A 26,271-nucleotide genomic window follows, 5' to 3' on the forward strand; every position below is an offset into this window, starting at 1 on the left:
TCGGGGGTTTGAACTAAGATATGCAACTTCAGCTATGCTATTCACGTAGCTGAAGTCAAAGTATCTTAGTTCAACTTACCTGGCCATCCTCACAACGGCAAGTCGACTGCCACGGCTCCCCCGTCAACTCCGCTTACTCCTCCTGCTGAGGTGGAATATGGACGTCGATTCAGGGATTGATTTATCGTGTCCAGATGAGACGCAATAAATCAATCCCCGATACATCGAACACTACCCGCCCATCTGGCGGGTAGTATAGACGTTCCCTAGGTTTTGCAGTCTGTTACCATCCAATTTTTAAGTTCTCAGCCATTTTCATTTTATGAATTACATCCATGTGGTGTACTGCTACAGGAAGGTATTAATTTATGTGACAGGAAGAGTCTTAGATCTTTGTGATATCAATGGTGGTGCAACCAATCACCACCCTAACTCTCCAGATAATTTGCATGCAACAGCTTCATTGGTTGTATGAGGGAGTCTGCACAGGTGGTGGACTATGTGGCCCCAATTGCCATATCTGTCCATGTAACTGTCTCCCCCACAAATCATCACAACCATCCACACAATAACACAACCAGCATATACACTCCAAACACACATAAGCCCCTCACCACAGCGCACACACACCATTCGTCACCTGCACAAATCAATACAAATCTTCCAGGATTGGTTCTGTGTGTGTCACTCTGAAGCCTAGGGTGTCTGTTGGGCCAGTGTGTAGTGGTGGAAACAGCTACAAGAATGGCTGAGAGCTTTTTTTTTCAGAATATCACCAGGTTCAGCCATCACTGTGCCCTGTGAGAATGAAATGGGATGTTGGAGTCTACAGGTTCTGTGGCAATTGGAATGTGACAGTTGACCAGAGAAGGTGGAAGTAACAGCCATGTGGGATAACAAAAAGATGCTTTTGCCTCCAGCCAAGGGGCAGCTGTGTCCACAACTTTGGGGAACATATACAAACAACAACATTGCTCACTACTACACAGAGCACAGAAACAAGAATTCCAATTTTTGTCTGCCCCCCCCCTTTTTTTTTAAATACACACATGACTTTACAAATTGCACCCGTGCAACAGCAAGGGCATTCAGCTACTAGTTCAAACTTAAATGTCACACAAACCTCCTCCAGGCTGCATGGTGGATTTCATTCATCCTCTAGAATGGGAGTTGGCTCCAGTTTGGACTTCGTGTCATCATGATGGGAGGCATGGATCAAACACAGAATGTCATGTTAAATTTCAAGTAGAACCCATTATTCAAATGTTGGGTAGGAGGCAGCAGCAGCAGCAGCATTGGAAATGGTTGGATAACCAAAGATAACAGAAGGAATTCCCTTATGGGAACATGACCACATTTCGGATAACAGATCACCAAAGCTCAGATAATGGAGGTTGTACTGTATTTTGATAGATCTTACTAGACATTAGCTACCACACTGGTTGCTGAAAATTTTAAGTTTAGCCTTATCCATAGAACCATGTTAGCTGCAACTGTGTCCAAATCTAATCATTGGTTCTCGTTGTATTTATACAGAGACCTGTGTGCTATGGCTAACATCTCTCATGCTTTTGGATGGAGTCACCTATACACATGCACCACTTAGCTAATTAGGTCTCAGAAGTGTGTGTTTTTAATCACTTAGTTTATCTCTTATCCAATGCTTTTCAAAGGTTCTTTAAACAGTACCATTATCCCAATGTTAAAGATTGTGAAACCAAGATACAGAGCAAGAAAGCAATTTTCTCAGTGACAGCAGCAGAGCAGAAACCAGGTCTCATGACTCCCAGTCCAGCGCTCTCATCACTAGACAATCCTGCTTCCTGTAGCACCTGCTTGGAGTGTCATGCTGTGGAGCTATTTCAAACATGCAGACATGATGTACAAATTTATCCCCCAGAGAATCCCAAAGCACAGGTACTAGCCTGCCTTACCCTGGTGCACAGAATTCCTGTAAGCTATGTTGTACAATTATTCCCATGCAAGGGGCATTTTTCACTATCTGACACACAGGGTTAGAAAGCATCTTCTGGGGAGTTTATAGCTCTCCAAGGCTATGTGATCAGAGAAGAATTATCCAAGCTGAAAATCCACTATATGCTTCCTTTCTTTTACAGAAACACCAGTACTTCTAATGGGCATCACACAAACTTTTGTTAGCTAGATACAGACCTTTTGGGGGTATGGATTCCTTTCACACACTGCTATTCCCTTTTACACACACACACACACACACACACACACACACACACACACACACACACACTATTTTGTTCACATGAGAGGATGCAATGTTACTTCACCACCAGAGCAACTCCTATAACTTAACCACTAAAATTAGTAAACTTCTCTTCCAATTTTGATCAACTTTAGTCACTACTTTCTCCTTTTCCTATCTCTTCCAGTCAATGTTTGTTCTTTGTTTCATTGCTTTTTCCCCCTCAACAACACTCTCCAACTTCCTGAAATCTCTTTTCACGGCCTATGATGTCTAAACTGAGCTGGTTTCAGGCATTAATTTGATTGCTACACAATGGATCCTCTCTCTGAACTTTGCAGGCAAAAAGCCACAAACCTAAATTAAATTGATCGTGGCACAACAGATTGTTCTCTGATAATCCTAATGTAATGCATGGGCTCCTCCTGGCATTGGCAAGCAGAATGGAAAGGGAAAGGAAAGTTTATGGAAATCATTGACCCATGATCCCATTCTTCAGCTCTTCTGCTGAAGCTGCCACCTAAAGCTGAATGTGGATTTGTGTTCCAGAATGTATTTTAAAACACACAACTACACTGTTCTTTATGAAAAGCCTGGAACTGGTGCTCCCAACTTTTGACACACTATCTCATTTTGAATGGCTAAATTCTTCTGGAAAAAATGGTGCTGGAGTCCAGCAAGATAATTGGGAGCTGCTGATTCTATAGACTGGATCCAGAGGAAAAGCTGGTTGGTGGTGTACATGAGCAAACACTGATGGAGGATATTTTTAAAAATGACCAACCTGTGTTATAACATGCCCATCACTGTAGTATCTGAACATGGTATAGGAATAGCATTTTCAAAAGGCTTCCAAAATTGTACCATTAGTTTGAACATGCAAAAATGTAGACTCCAGTCTTGCAAATATTCATTTGCTTAACTTTAATCATGTATGTTAGTCATTGCAGGATCAGTGCCTTATAAAGCAATTCTGTAGGCCAGATTTGAAGATTTGGCACAATTAGGGCATTTTAAAATGAAAGAATACAGAAAGAAAACTGATGGTATTTACTATACCTTGTCAAATTACACAATATTCTGGTAATTGCCTTGCATGTACATTTATTGTTTTAAAACAGCAACCCCTTAGAATTCTGTGAAGTGTTAGCTGACCAAATATTAACACATTTCAAGTGTGGGTAAATTCTGAAATAAAAAGTTAACAAAAACTTTTGTCAGCAAATCATACCCATGGCATTTGGTTATTGTGAGTCTTCTGAAAGAGAGAAATTAAGATAAATTTTCATTTTCACCAGTTCTCTTCTCTTTTTTCCCCTTTTTCTTTTTAAAGTAAAATAAAGTAGGCCACATATTTTTCCATAAAATATGCTTCCAGGGGCCGGGAGTGTATTTTATATTTCATTTTCTACTATATATAAGTTGGAGGTGGTCTTGGTCTCAGTAGAAAGCAAGCACAAATGGGGTTCCTAATACTATTTGTAAACTAAAATAGCTTACATATTTAATTTTGTCTCCATTGGACAGCATCTATGAATACCCTTGACACTATATAACTATAGTATTTACTCTTTTCTGTTAAACAGCCATTAAAATGAACTTGCTGCGACGACCCTCCTAACAAAACATACATGCTTTCCCAGAGATCAGCCTGAAAGTCTCCAGTGTCATCCTTCAAACCACCACACCACTCACCCAACATCATGAGTTCTGGTCACCTCTGCAAACTCAAGTACATCAAATGGTGTTTGGAGAGACGGAGAAAATCAGAGTTCCCTGACCACTGTGAAAAATATTTAGCTGGCTGAGTGCTGAGCCTGACTCCAGAGAGCAAAGACACAGGTACTGTCATCAGTCTTTCTCAGGGACTCTGGTGATACATGGTACCTATTCACATTAACAGACACTTTCCAGACCCACTCTTGCTCCAGCCCCATTGCTAGGTGTGGTCAAAAAAATTCCATCAAAACTGTTTTTCAACAGAAAATTGGGTTGTTGGCTAAACAATTTTTTGTCTAAAGTGTCTGTTTTCCCTGGAAAATTTCAGGTTTTTTTTTACCCCAAACTGAAATATTTCTATTCTGAAATGCCTCCTTGGGACATCATGGGAACAGTAGCTCTGGCAGCTGGTAGTAGTTTAGGCTCCCATTCTCATCTATGAACTGAGATCCCTAGCGGACATCATCTCCCATAATGTACCATGGCCATGTGACTGCCATGATGCACCATCTCCCCTCATCAACAGGAGAGACACTGGCGCACCCTAAGACATGTAGCCTGACCAGGGAGCCCTGTCAATAGAGGAGAATGGGAGCATGAGGCGCCATGTCAGCATTTCAAACTGAAATGTTCCAGGTTTAGGCAGAAATATTTCAGTTTTAAATTTTTGCCAAAACTATTTTTTTCTGCAGATAAAAAGACCCACTTTTGAAACCAGCTCTGCTTATCACATTCATTGGTATCTGTCTCCAAATAAAAAAATCCATACTATTTACTGCATACTTTCAATGAAATTGCTCCACTCTGCCTCTCTGATCTCTAATCTACTCTTTATGTTTTTAGATGTTGGGCTGTTTTTAAGTCTGCCTACTCATTCTGCTTCTCCACCCTTGGCCTTGCTTGTGTTCCTTCTTCACAACTTTCTAGTGGTGGAGGTCCACGTAGTAACTTGGGCTGCTCTGTCTAGAACTTTCTCTTTTCCTTCCAAGCTCTGAGTCACTTCTCTCTTCAGATCACCCTCTAAACTTTCTCCTAAACTTATAATTGGCTCTAATGTAAAATATTTTATGACACTGTGTATTGAGAATGTCATATACAAATGAAATGCAGTGTATTGTATGTAAATTGGGGTTTATACATTAAAATGTATTAAACTAGATTGTAGTTGAACTGGTCCAGAGCCATAAGGGCTTGACTCTGCAATGTGCTGGGCATTCTGGGCCCACGTCTTAACAATTTAGGCATGTGCTTAACTTTAAGCACATGAATAGCCACATTGAAGCCAAGGGAACTATTTGCATACTTAAAAAAAAAGTATGTTTTTAATTACTTTGCAAGATCAGCCCCAGAGCGCTCAGCTCTTGCAGGACTGATTTTTAGAAGAATAGAAAATCAAGATTAATATTATATATTTCTATTGGACAGCACCAAAAGACCCACACTACGAGAGAGGATCCATTGTGCTATTTTGGAAAACATCTCAAAAAATCCCCTCAATTTTTGTTTGTAGCCAAAGTGCCCAGTTTGCTGATCATGGTTTCAAGTATATCCCCGATGATGACCCCATGATAGGGAGCATTAAAAAAAAATGGCATGATGGTTGTATATGCAAAAAAATGGATGTGCATGTGAGAGGGGTTTGCTCTTTATCATGAGCCAGCCACCTGAACTATTTAAGGGTCTAATCCAAAATCCACTGAAGTCAATGACAAAATTCCTTAAATGTATCACTAAATGTGAGAGCTTTGAGGTCCTAATGCACCTAATTTCACCATAACACAAACAGTTCACATCTATTTTCAAAAAATACACACAGGTATCTCTTGATGTATGTAAAGTAGCCACTAGCTTCAAAAATATTCATATTCTTTACTGTTGTAGAACAGTCTTGTGGATGAACACAGATCTGGGATAAGAGCTTATTGACAAACACTGATTCAAAGCCTTATAACAGATCATTTGATTTCTTAGTACAAAGTACACCTATTTTTCTTTATTTAGTTATATATATATATATATTTCTGCATTTATATTAGTACAATTTAAAACATGAGCTAATGTTAAATGTTAGAAAAAATATATATGTACTCAAAGGGACATTATTTAATAATTCAAGGCTAAAATTTCACGACATCTAATGGGAAAATAGTTTCATATTTGGACTAAAAATATCAGTAAAAATAGTTTATTTTTATTTTAAAGAATCTTTATATTGCTATAGGCCCAAATACAACAGCACTGTGGTGACACATGAAGTACAAGAGAGAAAATAGACTATAAAAGGAAAGTAAAATAAGCAAGCCAGTTGATTTTCACTATCTAGTATGAGGGAAGTGGAGAAAATAGACATCAGCGGTTCAAAATAAATTAGACTCTTAGAATTATTTCAGTATTAACCATCTGACGAATTAGTACCAAGGGTCAGGAATTTTTTTAACTATGATCTTACTTGGCAGAATTGCTTTAATAATTAATCTAGATTTCAATAATCTACAATTGCACCTATAACTAAAAATCCTGAGAACAAAACATTCAATTAAAAAAAATATAGGAGTTGTGAAGTTGTTACAAAGTGTGTTGTGTTAATCATGAGAATGAGTTAAAGTAAAAAGCATCCAGATGTGTAAGTAGATTAGAAGGAGTCCTTTCCAAATGTTAGATTCACACACACCCCCAACATCCTCCACAACACAAACCATATTTCATTTGTGAGTTTTTCAACTCTCAGTATATGGGAAATTGTTAGAGATTGTTCTCAATAGTTCCAAACAACAAGCTGATATTCTGTTTGAAAGCGCCTAGATTCTATTCTCAATCTACACAGAGGGATCCTCTAAAAGCAAAGTTAACAAATAAAGGTTTTTATATACACTGTACTGTGGACCCTCAATATCTCACATTAATTTTGCATTGGTGAGTAAATGAACACATATAACTAAGAGCAAGGAAAATGCATTGCAAAAACTACTTTCCTCATTTAGTCAGTGCTAGTTTAGTTTTACTTATGCTAATACTTCATAATATACTAGCAAATGGACTTGCTAGCAAATCGCTGCTGGGAGGTGGACAGTCACTACCAGTTTTTTATGCACTTTAGTGAAATCCTACTGTATATTTAGAAATACTCCTTTTCTATGTACATATGTCTATACAATATTAATATGTGTGTGCATACACATAATATGGACAGACAACATACAATTGACACATAGCATCGGAAGTCTTTACATTTTAAATTTGTTAAAATTTCTTAGTGTGGACCAAAACCTTACCCAACTTCTGCACAAACACAGAAATGAAGTTGCTTTTCATATGTGACAGATGAAATAAACTTAAAGAAAAGCTTTATCATCTTCCTTTTAATTTTAATTTCCAATCCCTACCTTTTCTCTATACATGCCAGTCGTTATGGGTAGCACAGGCAGTGACATATAGACAGGGAAGGGACATGACATACATAAAGCAAACAGAAACTGAACAAAATACAAGACAACGGCATTTACAATCCAGCTGACAAAGGGAGTCACTTCACTTTAAATAATGTGGCAGGCAGCAAAAATACAGTAATTACGAGAATTTCATTTTCATTAACTAATAAACCAAGGAAAACAATTTAAGTATCTGAATGTCATTTTTCAAATGAAAATAAACTGTAAACATTTGAATAACATCACAGCAGGGATAATATACCTAAGGAAACCTATTGAAATATGCTAGTGAATTCATCCTCTTCTATCACATTAAAACTGCAATTGACTGTAAACCTCCTACCACTCTCCACTGAGACTTTAATTGTAAAGATTCCTGTTACATATCATATTAGAATTTAGTTAAAATTGTAGAACACATTATTTCCAATCAGACAGCCAACCATCACTCATAAAGATTTTTAAAAAGGTGATTAATAATTCATCTCAGATAAGGAAAAGATCTATATTTATACCATCTTCTCAGCCACCATAAACTACCTGACAATTGTTCAGTAATGATGCCCAGTAAATTCTTTAAAATGGTAATTTGTCATTCTGTCACTTCATTTGTGACCTAAAATTCCTCACTTGAGGCATCATCAAATAAATTAATCACTTTCCAGGATCCATTTCTCTGTTCTGCACGTTATTATGCCCAGGCTCTCTTGTGTTTCTCTTCATTTACATATATTTAATGGCTCAGCAGTGGTTCACTATGGCACATAACGCACACATCTCATTACAGGTGAAATATTCTAACTGCCACTATCACTGGGAAAGAAAATAACTCTCCCAATTTAATTTTCCTGATGTAACAAAACCATGATTCTTCACTATGAAATGTTGATGCCATCCATCAGTCACAATCAATAAAATCATCATAGAAGTACGCCTTCTTTAGCATCATTCCTTCATACCGATATTATTTGAGGGAGGTAATTAAACTCATAATATGTAATGAATGTAAATGAAGAAAAAAACCCTCATGTTCTCCTTCTAACTATGCTTATTTTACTGCTTTGAGTAAAAGTATTTTTGCACCTTACAATCTATGAAATACACAAAGCCCTGAAGGAAAGGCATCAGAAGTACAGTAGGCATCAATCAATATATAATAAAATATGTTCCTTTTTAATTAGTCAACATTAAAAAATACCAAATACTGTTATTTATAGATTTTTTCACTTAAAATGATGCATTCCCTTTGGGCTAATATATTTTCTGTCTTAGTGAAATATAGATTATTGAACACTAGTTTTAGATACTGTTGCTTGCATATGTCAAAAAAGGTGATTTTATCTGCATTATAGACCACCACAATTTTATGTGTAATCTGCTCTGATTCTAAAACAAGGTACAGTAATAAATTCAACCTACTGTGTGTGCGTGCCTGTTATGCTGGTGGCATTTAGGTAAGTAAGAAAATTGTTTAGTAGACATACTAACTTCTATGTTTAGAAATCCTTAGAAAGCTACAGAAGCCTAGTAAAAATATGCACCAGTACAATACACGTTTCTATAAACAGCGAAGGACATTACCTCTTTTAGCCGCTTCTACCTGCTGCAAATATCCAAACAAAAATGCTTTAACTTACATTTTAAAAGGTCAATGGAGAAGGGTGGGTTTTTTGTTTTTGTTTTTTGCTTTTTTTTTTAAGTAAACCTGCATGATATAAATATTGTTCACTTGAGTCCTACAAACCACTGACTACCTGCCCTTCCTATCTCTTGAGCCATCCCTTATTCAGATAGAGCTCAAATTATTATTCTGATTGTTTTATGGCACGCTGCTGCATATGTCCACAGAGCATGAAGTGCCCCTTTGCTGGATGTACAGTGTGCCATATCCACCACTATGACAGTTTGCTCTGAATGAGAAATGGCCTCTGTCAGCTGTTCAAAATAATTCACTTTAGATATTGTTTAAATAGAAAACAAAACACAAAACATTAACTCAGATGGTCAAAAAGAGGTGTGTGGGGCAGGAGGGGGGAAAATAACCAAATATAATTTCTTTACAAGATCACTGACCTAACTAGGCTATTGACAAACCAACCATGATACTCTACCAGCCTACCAATCATTGTCATATAGTGATTTTAATAGAAACTCCTTTTGGAGAGCTGTTTGGTTGTTTTTTGTTTTGTTTTGTTTTGTTTTTTTCATTAGATCTGCAGCAGGCTGTTAACCTGAAGCAAACCCAACAGGCAAACAAGCCCTATCGCTTGCCCTAAAATATGTGTGTACTCAGTTCACTATTAGGATTACATGTGAATCATCTTACCCCTAGGTACTGAGATGAAATTTATACAAAGAGGTGATCGTTTGGAAGAGATTCTGGCTAGAGTTGTGCATGAGACTGCTGTGATGTGAGGCTGAAAGGAAGAATGAGATAGGACACAGAGGTAGAAAGGGAAGGCAAAAGAGAAAGAGATACTTATTTTTAATTTGTGGCTCTATATGGAACTGGATGATGATCTGCAAGGTGCAGAAAGGAGCAGAGAGAGGCTTTTTATTTTTGAGGCAGGTTGCTATCAGAAAGGTAGTCTCAAACAGATCTGGGATGGAATTCCAAAGCTGGGAGGTGTAAATGCAAAAAAGTATCAAACTGAAGGAGCTGGTGGGAGTGTGCGATTGTTGAAGTATGATCACTCCTGCCTGGACATACTGGAGTAAGCAACAGTAGCTTCTTGAAACAGCATTGAAGTGACAATGAAGATCTTTTAAAGTGAGAACAAGTAACTTTAAACAAATTATCCGTAGGCTTGAAAATTTGAGGACATCTTAAAAAACAGAGTGGGTTTTTAAATAGTACTGTCTGCCAGCCTAGATGAGATTCTATTTTGCCTTTGTACAGCCCTATAATTCCAAAATACTAGTGCTGGCTTTTCTTCTCTCTCTCTCACACACACATATATATTTTGTTGTTGTCATTGTTTAACTGCATCCCCATTTAAGTGTAATTAGTGAATGGCGCACCCCTCCCTGAGTATTACATTCTCTTTGTGGGAATTTACAAAAGGAGGGAAATTGTCTGCTGTGAATAATGCCATTCCAGTTCATCTGGTCAGTCCGCTATGTGTGCTTCAGCATTTTTCTTCTGAGCAGTGTCCAGGAAATATATGAGCATTGTACCACCTCTGTATATTTTGCCAAAAATGGATTGAGTGGAACTGACAAGCACAACTAACTCATTTTCGATTTCCTCAATATTTAGCAATACTAGCATTCTGGAAAAAGACAAAACCTTGAAATACTTATTTTCTTAGCTGTATTTATTGTGCAATCAAATGTGTTTATTAAAAAATGCCAATTGCATATTACTCAGCACTCTTTTCTAACAGAGATGATTGTTAGTAGATCTAGAGTTGCTCTCATTAACTCCTTGATGCTGGAAGCTGGTTGCTTTCATTGCACATTCTATTCTCAGCTATGGGCCATAGCATAAGCACCAAGGAATAAAATAAGATATGAGTATGTTAAAAGAAAGGCAAATATAATATAAAAATAATATAATAATATTCCATTGAGTATCTGCAATCTGCCTTCCTAAAACTCTCCTGTAGTTATCACTTGATAAGTCCTCCTATACTTTCTGTTCTTAACTCGTGTTGTTTTGCTGCATGCTGTTAAAAAGCTGTCACGTTTCCCTCCAGAGGTGGTTGTATTTCTGTGCAGGGTGAAGTGAACCCTTGTATATCCAGGCTCCTTCTAAAAGGTAGAAACTAAGTTTACAAGCTAGACAAGAGCTAACACATTGATATAACACAAGGCCTGATTGTGGCCACAAAATCCATTTGTGGAGGAGCCCTTCTGTATGCAGCTCTTCTCAGTCATGCACAGAAAGCAGGGTGTGCAGCGGCAGTATTCTCTCAGTCTCTTCTGCTCTCTATAGGTCTGGTGATCCATGAGTGGGTAGCAGTAGGGTGGGTAGCTCAGGAAGGATGACTGTGTAACGTCTACCCACAGTAGGCTGACCAGAGAGAAAGTGTGAAAAATCAGGATGGAGGTTGGGAGTAATAGGAGCCTATATAAGAAAAAGCCCCAAATATCGGGACTGTCCCTATAAAATTGTGACATCTAGTCACCCTGACCCACATAGAGCTCGGATTCCTATGGTGATGGGTTGGTCATTTAAAATCCTAATATAGACAGGGGCCTGGGCTGTATTATATTTCCATGACCTCTCTCTGAGATGGTGATCTCTCTTTATGGATGAGGAAGATGAGAGATCCTAGCAGCTGCCACCAACTGCATAAGCCTTATTGGTGCAGCTTCACAAAGCATGCTGATAGAGAAGGGCAAAGCCCTAGAGAGGCAGAGTCAATGGCCCTAGTCACAGAGAAACCATACGACCAGACTCTCATCACAGGTACGTGACAAGGTTACAATCCTAGCTCTGACACTCACTTCTCTGTGGACTTGGGCAAGTTACTTAAGCCCAAATTTTCAAATGTGTCCTCTGATTTTGATGCCCAATTTGAGATATGTAATAGCTAATTTTTAGAGATACTAGCTAAAGTAATATAAAGCTGAGAGTGCTCATCTCTAGAGTTGGCCACCCCAAAATTTAATCACTCAAAATGTTTGAAACATTTTGAAAATGTGATTCAACTTCCCTCAAACTTTTTCTTCACAGACTGGATTATGAAGACATCAGGGTAAGATTCAGGACATGTGGTTGGTTACAGTGCTACAGATATGATATGGCTATGATTATTTTGATAGTGAAGTCAGGGGATCTTGAATGCTTGTTTATAGTCTGGCCTGGAGCCCTCTGGAAGTCAAGTTTGTCTAGTCATGCCAGAAAAAAGACCAGGAAGGAGTGTATGTAATTTAGTTAGGCTGCAACTTTATTCACTTAGAATATCTGGGAGTACCTGGTAAGAAAATTGTACACTGCAGGTCATTATTTCCTTAATTGCTTCCCCCATTTGAGATGGCTACTGTCAGCCCTTCCTCTTCTCAACCTTGCTCCAGCCAGCCCATTGCTGGGATCCCACCACCCTCCCCATATCTGAGGGTTAAGGGCTCCCTGCTACACCAGAGATTAGGAGCCCTGAACCGTCCTCCTTCAACTTCTTTAAAGAGAGTCTTTCCTCTAAATTCCCTTCTAGTACATTTATCAGATCACAGTACCCCTTCCATAATGAGCATCTGCACTGAACATCTGCCACAAGACAACACCAGCAATTAGCTTGGCTGAATCCTTCCCTGCCAGGTTCCCAGATCTTTATCAATTCCTTCCCTAATATCAGACAAAAATATATCCACTCCTCATATGGATAGTGTACCCCATCCTCCCTTTGGTGCCCAATAAGATATTTCCAGATGAGTAATTACCAGTCCACCTCCCTATTCACGTACCTCCTGGCCTTATCAACCCACAGAGGCTTCACACCTCTCTGCTTTGCACTGCACTGTAGCATTTCAGCCCAAATAATCATTACTCCCTGGAAAGGATCCTGAATCTAACCAAAATCCCTCTTTGCTCTGATCATCAACTTGACCCCCTTTCACATTCCTAAATTATTTTCACTGACATGAAAAATAATCACATCCAGTGCCTGCCCCGAAGCTGCCAGAGCATACAAGGGGCATCAGCTGGTGCCAGACAATTCCCTTCCTTCCATGCGAGCACAGATATATCTCTTCATGCAGGCCGACCTGTAAACCTCTTGATGAGTTAGCAGCCTGCCTGTGTGCCCAGTGTATAATACTGAGCCCATAGACTAACGCCACTACTTGCTTGACTTGTTTGCATGATCCCGATGTGTAGGAAGAAAAGTAAATATGGCAGGCGACCAGCTTGGCTTAACAGTGAAATCCTTGCTCATCTTAAACACAAAAGAACAGCTTACAAGAAGTGGAAGATTGGACAAATATCCAGGGAGGAGTATAAAAGTATTGTTCAGGCATGCAGGTGTGAAATCAGGAAGGCCAAATCACACTTGGAGTTGCAGCTAGCCGGAGATGTTAGGAGTAACAAGAAGGGTTTCTTTAGGTATGTTAGCAACAGGAAGAAAGTCAAGGAAAGTGTGGACCCCTTGCTGAATGAGGGAGGGAACCTAGTGACAGAGGATGTGGAGAAAGCTAGTGTACTCAATGCTTTTTTTGCCTCTGTCTTCACAGACAAGGTCAGCTCCCAGACAGCTGCACTCTGCAGCATGGTATGGGGAGGAGGTGACCAGCTCTCTGTGGAGAAAGAAGTAGTTCGGGGCTATTTAGGAAAGCTGGACGAGCACAAGTCCATGGGGCCGGATGCGCTGCATCCGAGGGTGCTAAAGGAGTTGGCCGATGAGATTGCAGAGCCATTGGCCATTATCTTTGAAAAATCATGGCGATCGGGGGAGGTCCCGGATGACTGGAAAAAAGCTAATGTAGTTCCCATCTTTAAAAAAGGGAAGAAGGAAGATCCAGGGAACTACAGGCCAGTCAGTCTCACCTCAGTCCCTGGAAAAATCATGGAACAGGTCCTCAAGGAATCAATCCTGAACCACTTAAAGGAGGGGAAAGTGATCAGGAACAGTCAGCATGGATTCACCAAGGGCAAGTCATGCCTGACTAACCTAATTGCCTTCTATAACGAGATAACCGGCTCTGTGGATGAGGGGAAAGCAGTGGATGTACTATTTCTGGACTTTAGCAAAGCTTTTGATACAGTCTCCCACAGTATTCTTGCCAGCAAGTTAAAGAAGTATGGGCTGGATGAATGGACGGTAAGGTGGATAGAAAACTGGCTAGATGGTCGGGCTCAACGGGTAGTGATCAATGGTTCCATGTCTAGTTGGCAGCCGGTATCAAGTGGAGTGCCCCAAGGGTCGGTGCTGGGGCCGGTTTTATTCAATATCTTCATTAACGATCTGGAGGATGGTGTGGACTGCACCCTTAGCAAGTTTGCAGATGACACTAAACTGGGAGGAGTGGTTGATACGCTGGAGGGTAGGGCTAGGATACAGAGGGACCTAGACAAATTAGAGGATTGGGCCAAAAGAAATATGATGAGGTTCAACAAGGACAAGTGCAGAGTCCTGCACTTAGGACGGAAGAATCCCATGCACTGCTATAGACTAGGGACCGAATGGCTGGGCAGCAGTTCTGCAGAAAAGGACCTAGGGGTTACGGTGGACGAAAAGCTGAATATGAGTCAACAGTGTGCCCTTGTTGCCAAGAAGGCTAATGGCATTTTGGGTTGTATAAGTAGGGGCATTTCCAGCAGATCAAGGGATGTGATCATTCCCCTCTACTCAGCACTGGTGAGGCCTCATTTGGAGTACTGTGTCCAGTTTTGGGCCCCACACTACAAGAAGGATGTGGATAAATTGGAGAGAGTCCAGCGGAGGGCAACAAAAATGATTAGGGGGCTGGAGCACATGACTTATGAGGAGAGGCTGAGGGAACTGGGATTGTTATAGTCTGCAGAAGAGAAGAATGAGGGGGGATTTGATAGCTGCTTTCAACTACCTGAAAGGGGGTTCCAAAGAGGATGGATCTAGACTGTTCTCAGTGGTAGAAGATGACAGAACAAGGAGTAATGGTCTCAAGTTGCAGAGGGGGAGGTTTAGGTTGGATATTAGGAAAAACTTTTTCACTAGTAGGGTGGTGAAGAACTGGAATGGGTTACCTAGGGAGGTAGTGGAATCTCCTTCCTTAGAGGTTTTTAAGGTCAGGCTTGACAAAGCCCTGGCTGGGATGATTTAGTTGGGTTTGGTCCTGCTTTGAGCAGGGGGTTGGACTAGATGACCTCCTGATGTCCCTTCCAACCCTGAGATTCTATGATTCTATGATTCTATCCTGAAATTGGAAATGGTAAAATTAGCTCCGATCCTCTACCGGGGGGTCTCACATACATCCTACATGCATTTGACCACTACGATCCAATTGCATGAATTGTCTTTGCCCTAGTTGGGCCTCTATCATTGCTGCCCTGATCTGGAATGAGTCAGAACTGAATTCATGTGCCAGTAGCCCCTGACCTTATAAGCCCCTTCCTTAGAACTGTGAGAAATTGTCATCTGTCGCCATGAATAAAGAGGGTCCCCTCCCCAACTGGTCTCATCACCATATAAGTCCTTAACACCCCTTTTTGGGCAAATCCCTGCCTCACTGCCCTTCTGTAGCATTATGGACTCACCTTGCCCTCCCTGATCTGTTTTTGACCTCCTCTGTATCAAGATGACTGCTCACTCCTCCCACTGTAAATCCCTCCATTCCAAAGCCCTTCCCAAAGTATCCCCCACTGACCCAGGCACTAGTTCACTTGACACTGACTCTAGAACTCAAAAAAAACTACCAGAATTGCAGCATTGAACAGGACCACCTCCTGTCCACCTTTACATATTTTGTTTAGAACCTGCACCAAATCCCTAAGCATCTGAACAGGTATGAGGTGTCAAGGATATTCCTTAGGGTGTGTGTCTCAAGACCATCCCACTAAGAACCACTGAACTAACAGCCTGACATGAGGATCTGGGTAACCCCTCATCCAACTAACGACTGTAAAGCCCAGTAGGCAACCAGAGATGGCAGATGATGCCAGCCCATGGGTCACCCGCAACACCACGTAATGAATTATCTGGTCCTCTGGAACAGACCATATCATAGGCAGGCCCTTCCTTCTCTGAAATTGCAGAAAATCATAAAAACTCCTGTCATAAGCCCCAAATGTCTGCAGCACTACCAATCTCGGTACTACTGTGAGAGCCATGGATACAGAGGGCCACCAGCATCTGTTCAGGTTCCTTGTTTGCTCCCAGTGCCACTACAGCAATCTGTCCACCTGTAATGCCATTATCAATCCCGGGCAGAATATTTGGCAAAAAATATATATATTAAAGTTTAAACACTGCATACCGATGACCTTTCTAAACTCATAACCCTGGGCAATCTGGGGGACTGGTGTTGATAACATGAACCACTTCCATGTTGTCATCACTCCAGAAACACACTTATTTGCAAAACCTGTTCCCCAAATAGTCACTGCCATTAAAATATAAAAGAATTCCAGATATATTATATCCTTTACTAATCCCTTTTTGTAATCAACCAGTGGGACATTTCTGAGACCACCACCTCTTTGGTAAAATATCCCAAAGCCTATTCATCCCATTGCATCTGAGTGAATCTTTAAATCTGCCTCTATCATTAATTCTTCCATCCCAAAAGACACTCTCCATTAAAATTATTCAGAAACTCCTTCATTTCTTTATTAATTCCCATAAAATGGTTGGGCCGTGACATTCCAGCAGTGGCAACTGATGGGTGAAAAATGCCCACCCTGAGGGGAACAGCTCAGTGTGCAAAGTTAAGATGCTAATACTAGATAGCAGTTCCCACAGTTTAATGTTTGTGGCTACTCAAGCCTGATAGTCAATCCTAAAAGTTTCCCCAGTTTATCCTCAGGGAGTCTCAATATACCACCCTGAGTGTCTATCTCACTCCAGAGGTAAGTCATTTTACTAGAGGGCGCCTCTGTTTTTTCATCTCTCAAGAGGTACTCCTAATCTAGCAGCCAGGCTAGCACACTCCTCAGAATCTGCCCTACCTGCAAACAAAGATGATGTCTAAATAGCATACTACTTGCGCCACTGCCCATTCCAGCATTGTGCTGAATTTTTCAAATGCTGAGAGTACAATGTGGTATGTCCCACCAAATTTCTAGCTGCACTCTTAGTCTAAATCACTCATCATTGTTAAACCAAGCCATGACCTTGAATGTAGCATATGCCTGCTGGTATTGGGTCCATATGTTTGAACAATGCTGGACCTCTCTCTGAGTATTTCTCTGACATCACACTTTCAGATTTTAAAAAGTGACTTTCTAGTTTTCCCAGATTCCAGCCAACCTTGTTCTTTTGCTTACTCCCTTTTCTCATTCCCTTGCTTACTCCCTCTCATTACCTCTCCTGGCTTACTTTCTGTCAGAGCTTCCCTGTGCAGCAGAGATAATATGTCTCTATATTCACCTCTCCATATCTTATCTTTACAAGTATAAAGAAATGCACTACCAATGGGTCTGACACGCCTACATATTATAACCATATTCATGACTAACGGCCATGGAGCCCTCAGTGCCCTGAGGGCCTCCCCCATGACAGTGATCCTACCCCACATATTCACATTTGCTGTCAGGGGAGGGGCTTTATTGACAATAAAAGCACTCCCTGGCTGTCCTACACAGAGAAAAATCTAGGCCCTACCAACTCCATTCTCCTCTTCAATTCACTTCACAGGTGTAACACGTAACCTGGCAGTAGGAAATGAAGGCCCATTCTGATGCACCAAGGTGGGGTGGAAGCTAGTTCTAGCAACAAGTGGCCTCCACTGAGAACATCTTGCCTCCAACACCTTCACACACAATTCATTGGGAATTTTAGTTTGAGTTTCCTACATGGATTTGCCAGAAATATGAAAGTGCCAGAATAATAAACCATGAAGAGAGAGCACCTCATCTGCTACATAAGACTGAAATCATTGAGGGTTTTATAGATTAAAACCAACAACTTGAATTCTAACCAGAATCCAATTATAAGTCAGGGTAAACTCTGGAGTACTAGTGTAAAATATTCCATAAAACAAAACAAGTAAGTGGGAAGCTGCATTTGCACTGTGTGAAGTCTTTGAGCGGTCTTCAACTGTATCTCTAAGTAGAGCACATGGCAGTAATTCTGTCCGTAGGTGACAAAGGTAAGCATAATTGTGGCACCATCCACATCTAATAGGAACAGTCTCAACTTCCTCACTAAGTGCAAATAAACATAAGAGCTCTGGGTTGCTGCTACTGGCATCCATAAGATTGTGAACACTGGTAGCAAGGGAAAGGCAGTAACTCCTCAAATATCACCTCCATCAATTCCTTTCATTACCAGCATCACAGACAAACCTCAGACATCTAGTTTGCAAGTAGGCATCAGTCTCAGCCAGACACTGGTAAAAATGGTTGACAGCACCCTTCAGATCTGAAGAAACATATGTAGAACATCAGTACATCAATGGCACAGCACTCAAAACTAGCTCCCCAAGCAACTTCACATAGGCCAAGAACAAGAGAGCTCCCTAAAAAGACCCTTATAGTTATCTGAATAAGAGAGATCTCACAGTAAACCAACAGTCACCAAATACCATCCCCCTCTTGGGCCTCTCAAAGAATAGAAAGAAATCACACAGACACAGCTTCACAACACCATGTGATCAATAGTAACAAGCTTCAGTCTCAAACAGAGAACCAGTTGATCACTGGGTAGCCTGGATACTAAAAAAGTGACCTAATAGTGTCACCTCTTGTTAATGTTTCCTAACTCTTCCCATTAAAAGTCCCTGTTCACAGTTGCTGATCATATGTTTGTTTTCTGCTACAGACTGAAGGTTGTGTGTGTGTGTGAGGCTGAAGGTTGCGTGCGTGCGTGTGTGAGTGATAGAGTGATTGTGATTTGTTCTGGTTTGGTTGTTGAGTCTCTTTCTTTGTTTTTTAAGTTTCAGCAAAATACCAGTACAGCCATTTCTGAAAATAAGACTGGGAAAAATGGGTAGTTTTGCCAAAATTAAGTATTTTTTCCAACTTTTTTCTGAAGAGCTCTAGTGCATGCAAAGTTTGGAGCAGGAACATGAATTCAGACAGGGGACAAGCCTGTGGTCGGAAAGGGATCTTTTCTTGTCCTCGTGAAAGTCCACCCAGATTTGGCTAAAAATTGCCATTTACACAAGCTCTACAGAGCCTGTTAAAGGTCTGCTGCTAAAATCTCTGAACATGCCAATCACACTGAACTTGCTCCCAAGCACAGAGCTAGAGCTTTTGATAGGGAGAGGATACAGCAGGAATAGCTGCTTCCACAACGGTAATCTGGGTGCCGTGAGTCCTAGACTCAGATCCTCCACTGAGTAGTGCTAATAATTGTGTTCTGTGTGCCACTTCCGTTCAAAAATCGTAGCAGGAGCTAGGATTTAGTCCACGTCTCATTCCTTTAATCACACAGTCTTTCAGAGCGCATGAGCACCTTAATTCTGAAATTTTCTAACACTTTAGTGTGACTTTGCAGCCTTAACATTCTTTCAATGTAGTGTTTTGCATGTAGTATAATACATATGATTAGCTAGAATACGTAACTGTCTGCCCCAGGACTATAAGCTGTACTTTTCTAAATACATTAGAAGCTGACTCCCTCTAAAATGCTGGCAGCATCAACATCTAATCGATATGCATGTTCACCAGCAACGGTGACTAGTACATCTGTTCTGTGAAAAAACATACATACTGCCTCTAGTACAATCAGTGTAATTAAAAATTAACATGCATTAATTGTTAGAGCTGATGTAAACAGCTGATGTTCCACTTAGCCCTGTCTTCTGTATATATCATTAGGCAAAGTCAAATATTGTTAAGTAAACAAGCAACACTTACAAAAAGAAATAGAAAACTAATTCCAACTAAATAAATTGACAATATAGTGCAAGTCATATTAAAACAGTTGAGATAATTATTAGGCCATTGGACTAACAGAGGGAAAATCATAGAAGACACATTTAATTGTTTGAATCTCATTTCTGTAAATGTATTTAGGCATTGTATGAAATATAATTTGATTTGTGTGTGGTTATTGTACAGTATATTTCCAGAAGTGGAACAGGGACCACAACAGAGCTGAAATAAAAGTAAAAGTTTGTTATACAGGTGAAGCAAATAACTTTTAAAATACATCATTCTCAACCAATTGCTCTGGTATCCTCAGGAGAAATTCTGATATGATACACAATGTTAAAGGAGTTACTCTTCCCCAGACATGTCTGCATAATTCCCATCAATACCAGCAAGAGTTACATGCCCGCAACAAGGGGAGAATAGGAGTTAAATACTGCTTTCTTTTATCATTGTTATTTAAATGTCATAGCAAAATGATTTCTCCATTTTGTATACAAAACAGCAAATCTGCTCAGTACTGTATATTTCAAAGTTATTGCTTCAGATCACAGTGGTATAGCTACAGATTGCCTGGAGGGTGTCAGCTGCCCGTACCCCCAGGCTCTTCTTCCCTCTGTTGAGACATGCAGTTCTGGGTGCTTCTACTGTCAATCTAACACTTCTTCCTGAAACTAATTGAAAACCAAAGTTTAAGGGCATTCCCAGGTAAGTATCAGGTACTCTGAAAACATTGTCTAATGACCAGACAATACCATCTCTTCTTGGCTGCTATTTTCATATATATATATATATATATATATATATATATATATATTTATATTTGTGCCGTTCTGGGGGACAGGAGGAGGAACGGGGGGAACAGTACACAAAGGAACTATAAATGATATAAGTTAAATTACACAACATTCATTCAAAACAAAGCCTAAATGTAATTTAAACTTTAAAATTAGCCACCACAAAATATAGAACACAAGATAAAGATGAGAGGTTTGATGGAGCTTCATGTCTGAACTATATTTTAGCTTTCATAACGTATTCCATTTGATTTTGGTTTGGAGTTCTAACGTACAGTAGATCCACGTTGGCACTCAACCTAATAATGCTAAGGGACATTAATAAATGGCCTAATTCCTGGAGAGCTTATGGCATCATTGTTTTACTTAGATGGCTTTAATTAGACTGAGGTAATCTGAATTATTATCATTTTAAAGAACAGCACACCTTGAAGAGAAAGTTCCTGTCTGACTCTACTCCTTTGGAATTCCAATAAAGGCTCACAAGCACTGCTCAGCTGTTTCAAAACAATATCAGTCTAGTGATGAACCAAATGAGTTCTGATTTGTGCTATTTAATGTCCTAATGACTTGACTAGTTAGCTAGATAATTACAGTGTATGATTTATCCAACTCATTTATAAATATTTATAATAATGGATAGATTAACCTTTGGAATTTCTTTCCTGCAATCCCATTGGTTAAAGCAGGATCACTTGACAAAAAATGGTGCCTGCTGTTGCCTGCAAACAAGCAATAGAGCATGTAGCAGGAACATTATACAGCTCTCAACATCAGTGGTGATATCTAAAGTGGACAGATGAAGGAGGCTCTCCTGCCAGCTTCTCACTGGGTTCTCCTCAACAGTTAGTGAAGCTAGTCCTCTCACTTTATCAAAGCCAATTCCTCTAGGAGGGAAATGGCTCTCTCCTTATTTGTTACTGCCTACTTATCAAGCCAGAAATATTGAGAACATCACCCTCTCAGTATTGTAGCACATTCCAAGCCCAACTGAAAAAAAGATATATGAAAACAACAAATAGGGAAAAATTCATCTAAAGTTTTCATACCTCCAAAAATGTTCAGGATTCACTGGAGATTTTAATGAGGGTTTTGGCTAGCTCAAGATTTATCTGAATCAGGTTGTTCATCCGAGGTGGAAGACAGTCAGAACTTCAAGAAAATGTGTCTTGATATAGGGCTAGAAACACCACCTATGCATGACTATGTGTCCGAAAAATCCAGTACTGCATTTGAGTAGACATAAGCAGTGTACTGGAGTTAGCTGAAGGAATGTATTCCATCATTGCCTTTTCTAGACCAGGATTTAGGGAGACCCTGGCTCTCTTAGTCAGTCTGGAAGCTAGGGAGCCACATAGAACGACCACATCAGTCTTTCTGTCTAGGTGAACCTGTGACCATCATGTTTGCATGTCCTCTGTGCTGTTTTAGCCGCATTCTGCCATATATTTCCTGCTATAGCAGTCTCGGATGATGACCCAGCACATGTTGTTCATTTTAAGAACACTTTCACTGCAGATTTGACAAAACGCAAAGAAGGTACCAACGTAAGATTTCTAAAGATAGCTACAGCACTCAACCCAAGGTTTAAGAATCTGAAATGCCTTCCCAAACCAGAGGGGGATGAGGTGTGGAGCTTGCTTTCAGCAGTCTTAAAAGAGCAACACTCCAATGCAGAAACTACAGAACTCGAACCACTAAAACAGAAAATCAACATGTGTCGGTCCACACTGGTGACATCTGACTCAGATAATGAAAATCAACATGTGTTGGTCCACACTGCTTTGGGTTGTTATCGAGCAGAACCCATAATCAGCATGGACACATGTCCTCTGGAATAGTGGTTGAAGCATGAAGAGACGTGAATTTTTAGCACGTAAATATCTTGTGACACCGGCTACAACAGTGCCATGAGGATGCCTGTTCTCACTTTCAGGTGACATTGTAAACAAGAAGCGGGCAGCATTATCTCCTGCAAATATAAACAAACTTCTTTATCTGAGCGATTGGCTGAACAAGAAGTAGGACTGAGTGGACTTGCAGGCTTTAAAATTTTACGTTTTATTTCTGAATGCAGCTTTTTTTGTACATAATTCTACATTTGTAAGTTCAACTTACATGATAAAAAGATTGCATTACAGTATTTGTATTAGGTGAATTGAAAAATACTATTTCTTTTGTTTTTTTACAGTGCAAATACTTGTAATCAAAAATAAATACAAAGTGAGCACTGTACACTTTGTATTCTGTTGTAATTGAAATCAATATATTTGAAAATGTAGAAAACATCCAAAACTATTTAAATAAATGGTATTCTATTATTGTTTAACAGAGCGATTAATCGCAATTAATTTTTTTAATTGCTTGACAGCCCTAATGTTTATTATTAAATCCTACAGCCACTAAAATACTTTACTAATATATCTTCATTGGAAAATGATCTAGGGAAATAGTATTTATATGTTTAGCAAGACTAACAGAATCATGTTTATTATATTAAACAAATTCTTATGAAACTACCAATTGTTACACAAAAGAAAATGTGTAACAATATAAATTTAAAAATATCACTCACAGAATTTTCTCTCTAAAAAGGCAGTGCTTAACTATGCTTTTCAACTAAAAGGAAATGGCTTCAATTGTCCAAGAATAAATCATGTTACTTAAATTCAGGTTTGGTTCAGATTCTGGACCTTATTGTAAGTGGAACAATTTTCTCCCCTATAAAGATTATGCCAATGTTTTGCAGTGATGCATGAGCATTTCATTCTAATGTATAGCTATCCATCCAATATTCCTTATTATCTCAAAACCTATGTCATCATAGTTTTCCATTCAAAGTGTTTCTATGTTCTGTGAAAATTTTCAATTTTGGTGAAAAAAATCAAAAGCTGAAAATTTTCTGCCAAAAAATGAAAATTTCAATTTGGAAATGCAGTGCACTCCAACTCCCATGATGTATCACAATCCTCTTGCTGAGCTGCTAAGGTGCACAGTGAGAGTGAGTGACACTGCAAAACTTTTTGGTTTTAGGGTGTTTGGTATTTCAACAAAAGAAAACATTTTGGTTCAGTCAAAGCCCCATTTTGACCAGCTGTAATGCAGAGGTAAAATAATAATGTGTTGTTTGCTAATTATTCATCTAGCGGCAAGCTTCAGAGGAGACAGTCAGAAAAGCCTCCCATACCCCCAAAATCTCAAGGCAGCTGGTGTTTGAGAAACTACAAGTTTAATTTTTTTTCCCTCTTCGGTTTCTTCAGTAGCCTGCTAACCTTAATGAACTAGCTGGAACTTATAAAAGAAACGGCCATATTCTCCAATGTAATGAAGTTCCTCAACACAAATTTTGTCATATTCCTTCAGACTATGCTCAGGTGGCAAGGAAGTGTGTACATATACATATAATGCTTCCTTCTACTGGATAAAATCAGAACTGCTCAACTGTATGTCATTGGCCCTATTCTTCTAAGAGCTATTCCTGATTCGCTTACTGCTTAAGAAGCTTTGAAGCAAAAGGGCGCATATGAGTTCCATCCTCTCTTGCCATGAAGTTGAGTGACCATGGCCTGCAGAATAATATCAAGCATGAGGTTCCTAGCTAGCCACTGATTTGTCACAATATAATAGACTGCAGCATCAGTTCTTATATGACTATTTTAGAATTACTTGTTTTGCATAGCTGTCTGTTGTAAACTCTGTATTTACCATTTTGTATAGCTTCCCCACACAGAGTATTTCATTTTGCACTCACAATGGTATGCCTCCAATACCTTTGCATTTATGTTATGTTAACTGTGGATCAAGTATAATCTGAATGCACATATTTAGCCACCTTCATAGAATCAGTTCAGATGCTGAGAGTAAAACTCAGTAGATAAAATCCAGCTCTGATAAATTAAAAAGCTTCCAGCTATGCACATTAGTTCAGTCTAGGAACCTCATGTGTATGAGCAGTAATGAGAGGTGAGCAGCAATGAGAAGAGATCTACATATAAATGAACAAGTTTGTTATACCACAATTCTCCATGAATGCTGCATGTAGGGTGTGTTTCAAGTGTAGCACAGAACTGTTTTTTTCCCTCTCCTCCTGCTCTGTCTCTGCATATTGGCAGCTTTAACATACATCATAATTTTGCAGTCTGCTCATGATGCTGGAATCTGGTAAGAAAGCGTACAGTGATCCTGAAGCAATCTTTGTGGTTTCCATTGCACAGCTAGCAGGTATACTAACCTCTAGGCTTGGCATCATTACTGTGACATTACTTGTACACCAAAGACAGGCTCAACCCCTAGGGAGAATAGAGATGGAATAGGTTACAAATGAGCCTTTTGAGACTTCAGCCAGCTGTACTGCAAATTTGCAAGTGTTGATAGTGCACTGCTATGAACTGCAGCTTCTGTTTTGTCCAGACTGCTTTAGGCAATAGTGCATTCTCAGGTATGCTCTGTGGGCTATGAATCAGAAGAGATAGCAGTGCAACAGAATGAAGGAAAAGTAGTGACCGTGGAAAGAAGTGAATTTTAAAATTGATCCTTAAGCACATTAACACAGAACTGTGCATCTAGACCAGATGAATACATTCATTTACTAAAGAATGGATATTGATCAAGTGTGCACTATGCCATCGCTCTCATCTTAAACCTTGTGACTGTCCAACCCCAAAAACATGATTAAACTACTATAAAGTGGGAGCATAACTGGTTTAAAAACCCCAAACATACTCAAACAGTAGTTTGTCAGCTGTTCCCTGTCAAATGGGGAGGACACAGGTAGTGGGGTGACACAGAGGTCTAAGTATTGATACTATTCAATGTTTTTCACTAATGACTTGAATATCAGAGTGGACAGTGTGCTTGTAAAATTTGAAGATGACACCAAGCTGGAAGGAGTTGCCAGCACTTTGGAGGAGAGGATTAGAATTCAAAATGACCTTGATAAATTGGAAAACTGGCCTGAAATCAATAAAGACAAGTACAAAGTACTACACTCGGGAAGGAAAAAATCAAATGAACAAATACAAAATGGGAAATAACTGACTGAGCAGTAGTATTGCTGAAAAGGATCTGGGCATTATAGTGGATCACAAATTGAACGTGAGCCAACATGATACAGTTGCAAGAAAGAGTAATGTCATTCTGGGATGTATTAACAGGAATGTTGTATATAAAATACAAATGTTCTGCTCTACACAGCACTGGAGTGAGCCTCATCTGAAGTAATATGCCCAGTTTTGGGCACCACATAAGGGTACGTCTACACTATGAAATTAGGTTGAATTTATAGAAGTCATTTTTTTATAAATCGTTTTTATATAGTCGATTGTGTGTGTCCCCACACAAAATGCTCTAAGTGCATTAACTCGACGGACTGCATCCACAGTACCAAGGCTAGTGTCAACTTCCAGAGCATTGCACTGTGGGTAGCTATCTCACAGTTCCCGCAGTCTCCGCCGCCCATTGGAATTCTGGGTTGAGATCCCAATGCCTGATGGGGCAAAAACAGTGTCACGGGTGGTTCTGGGTACATGTCGTCAGGTCCCCCCTCCCTCCCTCCATGAAAGCAACAGCAGACAATCATTTCGAGCCTTTTTTTCCTGGGTTACCTGAGCAGACACCATAACATGGCAAGCATGGAGCCCGCTCAGCTCACCATCA

General features: G+C 39.7%; 1 long non-coding RNA gene across 2 annotated transcripts in view; it reads right to left on the reverse strand.

Moving 5' to 3' along the window:
* Nucleotides 1-26,271, reverse strand: part of LOC123378864 — a 369,979-nt gene that overhangs the window by 91,792 nt on the left and 251,916 nt on the right. The window contains exons 6-7 of one of the 2 annotated variants that reach the window (XR_006582770.1): nucleotides 24,848-24,905; nucleotides 20,361-20,493 (exon numbers count right to left, since the gene is read on the reverse strand). The exons of the other annotated variant lie outside the window; for it this stretch is intronic. This is a non-coding gene — a long non-coding RNA (uncharacterized LOC123378864). Of the gene's footprint in view, nucleotides 1-20,360; nucleotides 20,494-24,847; nucleotides 24,906-26,271 lie in introns of those variants that run through there. 2 annotated transcript variants of the gene reach the window in all.

This window comes from Mauremys mutica, chromosome 10 (assembly GCF_020497125.1).
Source record: "Mauremys mutica isolate MM-2020 ecotype Southern chromosome 10, ASM2049712v1, whole genome shotgun sequence".
NCBI classification, from domain to species: domain Eukaryota; kingdom Metazoa; phylum Chordata; order Testudines; family Geoemydidae; genus Mauremys; species Mauremys mutica.